Source organism: Callithrix jacchus, chromosome 20 (genome assembly GCF_049354715.1).
Source record: "Callithrix jacchus isolate 240 chromosome 20, calJac240_pri, whole genome shotgun sequence".
Lineage (NCBI taxonomy): Eukaryota > Metazoa > Chordata > Mammalia > Primates > Cebidae > Callithrix > Callithrix jacchus.
Window position 1 is genome coordinate 8,835,997 of NC_133521.1, and position 6,000 is coordinate 8,841,996.

General features: G+C 46.7%; 1 long non-coding RNA gene across 2 annotated transcripts in view; it reads left to right on the top strand.

Moving 5' to 3' along the window:
* Positions 1-3,823, top strand: part of LOC144580508 (uncharacterized) — a 69,553-nt gene extending 65,730 nt beyond the window's left edge. For both annotated transcript variants that reach the window (XR_013530068.1, XR_013530069.1), the window contains one exon: positions 3,225-3,823. This is a non-coding gene — a long non-coding RNA (uncharacterized LOC144580508). The remainder of the gene's footprint in view (positions 1-3,224) is intronic.
* Positions 3,824-6,000: the final 2,177 nt, after the last annotated feature.

Below are 6,000 nucleotides of genomic sequence, written 5' to 3' on the forward strand. Positions count from 1 at the left end.
ACCCTTCTAATTCTAGAAAAACCAGTGGTTAAACGTTAATAGGATAGATACCTATTACAGGTATAGTTCTTCCTTTCTACCTGCAGAGTCTCAGCTAGTACAACTATTCAGGGATTTATAGAATTTTTGATTCACAGACATGGAATCCCGCAGAATGTGGCATCTGTCTAGGAAACCCATTTTATAGTGAAGGAGGCGTAAAATTGAGTCAGTGACCGTAGAGTCTACTGGTTGTATCATATACCGTATCATCCAGAAAGAGTTGGCCTTAGGGGCCGGGCGCGGTGGCTCAAGCCTGTAATCCCAGCACTTTGGGAGGCCGAGGCAGGTGGATCACGAGGTCAAGAGACCATCCTGGTCAACATGGTGAAACCCCGTCTCTACTAAAAATACAAAAAATTAGCTGGGCATGGTGGCGCGCGCCTGTAATCCCAGCTACTTGGGAGGCTGAGGCAGGAGAATTGCCCGAACCTAGGAGGCGGAGGTTGCGGTGAGCCGAGATGGTGCCATTGCACTCCAGCCTGGGTAACAAGAGTGAAGCTCCGTCTCAAAAAAAAAAAAAAAGAGTTGGCCTTAGAATGCTAGAATGGCCTCCCAAATGCACAACTAAAGTGCCAGCTTGGAGGCAAGCATGACATGCCATCCTTCAGAATGCAATATATACGTTCTATCAGAGATCCCTGGGTCTCAGATAGGAAAAGTACATGGACTCAGGAACCAAGGAACAGAAGTGTCCCTTAACATTATTCCCACTGACCTTGCAGGGGACTTTATGCTTACCATCCTCCCAACTGTGGACTCTGCTGGAATTAAAGATTTTGGTTCCCAAAGAGGGTATACTCTTGCCAGGGACACAGCAAGAGCTCTCACTGAATTACAAAACTACCACTGCTACCACGGTGCTTTGAATACCTTGTATCCAGGGGCCAGCAGGTAAGAGAGGAATCACCATCATGGCAAGGATAATTGATCCTGTCATCAGGAAGGAATAGGGCTGCTAGTACGCAATGGGGCTGGAGAGGAATATGTGTGGAACTTGGTATTCCCTTTCCCCATTGTAACTATGAAAAAACACATGTAGAAAACACAACATAAGAAATGCATGATAAGGCCAGGTATGGCGGCTTGTGCCTGTAATCCCAACACTTTGAGAGGCCAAGGTGGGAAGGTCACTTGAGCCCAGGAGTTCAAGACCAGCCTGGGCAACATGGCAAAACCCTGTTTCTACAAAAAATACAAAAATTAGCTAGGCATGGTGCTGCATCTATAATCCCAGTTACATGAGAACCTGAGATGGGAGGATGGCTTGAGCCTGGGAGGCAGAGGTTGCAGTGAGCTGAGATCACACCATTGCACTCCAGCCTGGGCGATAGAGCAAGACTCTGTTTTAAACAAACAACAAAACAAAACAAAAAAAGAAATATATGATTACCAAGGACTCAGACTCCTAAGCAATAAAGGGTTGCATCACACCACCAAGGAGTCATCAAGACCTGGAGAAGGCGGGAGGAATTGAGGAAGGATAGTGGAAGAAGGAGATGAGTGCCATTTGTGCTCCTGAGATCAATGGGTGATGGGGGTTGTAGCTCACCCTGCCACCTCCTTTCTTCTAAGTGTCCTCTCAGAAAGAGAGGCCCATGGGAACTAGGGAGGAATGGCTCACCAAACATGGATGGGAAGTGGACCTGTAAAAGCAAGGGGTGGACTATGGAGGCCATAGAGATGCCCTGCTCAGCTTTCCCCTCAAGAGGACCTGGTGTTTGGATTCTAGGGCTGGACCATTCCTGCTTGATGTGCATCTGCGTTGTTCAGGTACTACTCATGAACTTGGCCGAGTCTTTCTCAGAAGTCTTCATGAGTCTGACTGAGTGTTTCTTAGAGCTATACTGTATCTGAGATTCTCCCTACTCAATCCCTCCTTCTCACCCTCCTTTCCCAGGTGTCAGATATGCATTGCAGCCTGAAGACTCTCTCCATCTTGTCTTGTTCCTTCACCCTTTATCTTTCTTCCGCATTTTGCCTAATAAATCTCTTGTACATCCACTCCTGTCTGACATCTGCTTCTCAGAAGACCCCAGGTGGTACATCTTCTCTGTCCAGCACTCCTAATACCTTCCCTTCTGTATTTCTCTACCGTGGGCATATTTTTTCCCTTCCATGGATCTGGTCCTAATTAGTGATTGTTTTATATTTCCGCGTGTGTGTGTGTGTGTGTGTGTGTGACCCTGCTCCTTTGAAATGTGAAGTTCATGCCAACAGGATGCTTTGAAGGATACCTGCATTATCTACTGCTGTTGTCATGGTACCTGGCACATGACAGACATTCATAGTTCCCATAGGCCTCTCTTTCTGAGGGGACACTTAAAAGCAAGGAGGTGGCAGGATGAGCTACAACCCCCATCACCCATTGATCTCAGTCCCACAAATGGCACTCATCTCCCTCTTCCACTATCTTTCCTAAATTTCTCCCGCCTTCTCCAGGTCTTGATGACTTGTTGGTGGTGTGATACCTGTTAAATGAATGTTCAATAAATGGTGGGAAAATTGAGGAAACATGCATTAAACATATAACAAGGCTTTGAAAAAACCCAAATGCTCTACTTTCCAGAAGTGCCCACTCAATGATCTGGTATTATTTCTAGCCTGATCTCTAATACTCTTTCTATTGCTCTTTGGAGCATGGGCCCAGGACCCAGCACAGGGAGGTACCAGCTGGGAGGATGCTGAAGCCTCCTGGCTGCATTTCACCGGAAACCAGATACACATTTCTAAGTTTGAGGTGATGAGCCATCCTCTTTCTGGAGAGGGTACTTTAGGAACATTATCCCTTGAAAAGCATCTCCCTGGGATAAATGCTGAACAGGGTTTTTATCTTCAGAATGCGAAATGTATGAAGTGCTGTAATTAAACCAGCAGGGGTGGGGATGGAGCGCTAGCTCCAAACAGTTTCTTTGAAGATGAAAGTCATTAGAGTTCAATGAAAATCCAGGATGTAGCATTCCACTGACACAAGAATATTTAACCTACATCCTAGAGCGGGGCAAGCAATTGATAGTATGATTGATAATAACTTGATTGCAGCAATTGTGAAGGGGAATTGGAAAATGGTTAGATTAGCAGGACGCAGGCGATGAGTCGATGGAATATTTGTGGAGCCAAATTTTCCTACAACGTTGAATGTTGAAGTTTCTCCATGTGCCTTTTTTTTTTTTTTTTTTTTTCAGCCAGGAGAATTCTCAAATCTTTATAAATAAGCAATCCAGGAGCCAGAGAATCGTGAGATCTCGTATAAATAAACCATCCAGGGAAAACATAGCCAGACTCCTTTTGGTAAACCTCCATGCCTGGGGATCCCCTGCCACCTGGAAAGCAGTTTCACTTGCCATGCACAGCATCAGTAGTTCCTACTGCTGCAGCAGACTCCGTTAGACCTGCCTGCTTCTTCAGCGGATTGTTCAATGCACGCCACCAGCTACCTGCTGTAAGCATTCACACCTCTCTACCTGCCTGGCAGCCTTTCTCAGTTGAACACAGTCCAGACCAGAAGTGGCAGGGAGTGAATGCCCTTGGAAGCAGCCTCTCTACCAATGACAAATGGAGCTGGTGGGTAAATTCTCAGCTGCCTCCCCTCTCAGGTGGAACAGCCCTGAGATACGCTCTATGCAATCTCTCACAAGTCCCCAGCAGGCTCAAGCTCCCATTGGTCAACTCTGGTAACCTGTTCATTGATGCCCCCTGTCTTGCCTTCCCTTCCTGGTCTCACTTCCTCACTCTTATTGTTGCCTCCTGAGATCACATCCAAAATAAATGACCTGTACCCAGATCTGTGTCTCAGAGTCTGCTTCTGGGGGAATTCAAAGTAAGATAACTGTAGAGTGTTTTCAAGGCTGAGAGGCAATACATGGACAAGTGGTTCAGCTGGGGCACTGGCCAGGCAGACAGGGCTCTTGGCCACAGTGCCAGGCCTTACCTCCTGACCTGCCGCATCGCCCTGGGAGGGTGGGAATGTGTGTGGAAATTATCCCCTGACTTGCATCATTGCAGAGGACTGGAAGTGCCAGAGACCGTGATTAGCCTCAGGGGAGGCCCTCAGTGGTAATGAACCAATAAATACAGAATTATTTCAATATTTTATCGGATGGAGCTATGCCAGTGATTACTATTTATCAATTCTCAATATATTTGAAATGTATAAAATTTATTCCAGCCACTTCTGGGGTCAGGGAAGTAATGGAAATGAGTGAAGCAGGCTAAGTGTAAGAAAAATCATGCAGCTGACCGAGTGGTGACTCACGCCTACAATCCCAGCACTTTGGGAGGCCAAGGCAGGTGGCTCACTTGAGGTCAGAAGTTCGAGACAAGCCAACATGGTGAAACCCTGTCTCTACTAAAAATACATAAATTAGCTGGGCATGGTTGTGGGCACCTGTAATCCCAGCTACTTGGGATGCTGAGGCAGGAGAATCGCTTACACCCAGGAGGTGGAGGTTGCAGTGAGCTGAGATCGTTCCACTGCACTCCAGCTTGGATGACAGAGCCAGACTCTGTCTCAGAAAGAAGGAAAGAAAGAAAGAAATAGAGAAAGGGGGGAGGGAGGAAAGGATGGGCAGAGGGAGGGACTGATAGAGGGAGGAAGAGAGGGAGGGATGGAGGGAGGGAGGGAGAGAGGGAAGGAAGATCATGCAGCCGCATGGAGCTTTATTTTTCCATTTGATTGGCAGAGGTAGAAAGGAGTCGTTCTCTTCCTTGAGAAGCACAGCAGCCAGTACAAGCTTGCTGACAAATGTCAGCGATGGCAGAATTTTGGGAGACAACAGGGTAGAGATAGGAGTGTCCTTGCCCTTCTTAAAGGGGTGATCACATCTCCAGTCAGTCATTAACTTGTGGGATGTGGGCCTGGTGGTGACAAGTTTCTAAGAGACTTAGAAATTTTGGATTCTTATGTGACATTCTCCAGTTTCAAATAATTTAAAACCACTGAGTGGGCCAAATAAAATATATGTGTTTGCTGGTCCAATGAGCAGACTGCCAGTTGGTGACCTCTGTCTTAGAGAGTGGATTTGAATTCAAAATTGCCTCCCATTAACTAAGGTCCCCCTCTGGGTGGTGTTGCTGACCTCGACTCTGTCCACGATCTCCTCTCACTGAGATTCCTCCTAAGTTGCCTGCATCTGATCCCTCGCACTTTTGTATATGGACACTGAATGCAAAGGTCTGAAGCCCAGCTGGGACTGGCCTTCCTCAGTTTTCTGTTCCTAACCAGATATACTTCAGGACCTCTCTGCACATGGAGGGAGTTACGTTCAGGAGGCTGGAAAGGGGACTTCCCAAAAATGATGCTGCTGACTTCCCAAAAATGATGCTGCTGACTTCCCAAAAATGATGGGCTGAAGATGGGTCTGGATTCATGGTTGTGGGGACTATGGAGTTTAGCTTGGAGAAGACTGTGTGTGTGTGTGTGTGTGTGTGTGTGTGCGCGCGCCTGTGTGTGTGTGTGTGTGTGTGTGTGTGCGCGCGTCTGTGTATGTAGTGGTGGAGGTGAAAGAATGGCAGGGGAAAGCAGGCAGATAGCTGAGAGTTACCTTCCAATATCTAAAAGGAGAAGAAGGCACCTTTCTTCCTACAAGTCAAAACTAAGATTCAAAGTAGAAGAGAGAAGGTCAAGCTTGCTGGTCTTTATTTTTTTCCCACTGTGCTAGTAAAAGCTCAGTTGAGAGTGACAGATTTGCAACTCAGGCTGACCTAAGCAGTAAAGGGAGATTACTGGTTTATGTTACTACAGGGAAAGATGGACTTGAGGGATGGCTGGATACAGGTGCTCAATTATATTAGCATTTTCTCTCTCTCTCCCTCAGTCCCTTTATCTCTCTGCTCTATTTTCCTCTGAACCAGCTCCATTTTCAAGCAGGTTCTCCCCTTTTGGTGATGAGACAACTGCTAGTAGCTCTGAATACATATCACCACAACTTTCATCATTTCCCTAATGGTTCAAGAAGCCTC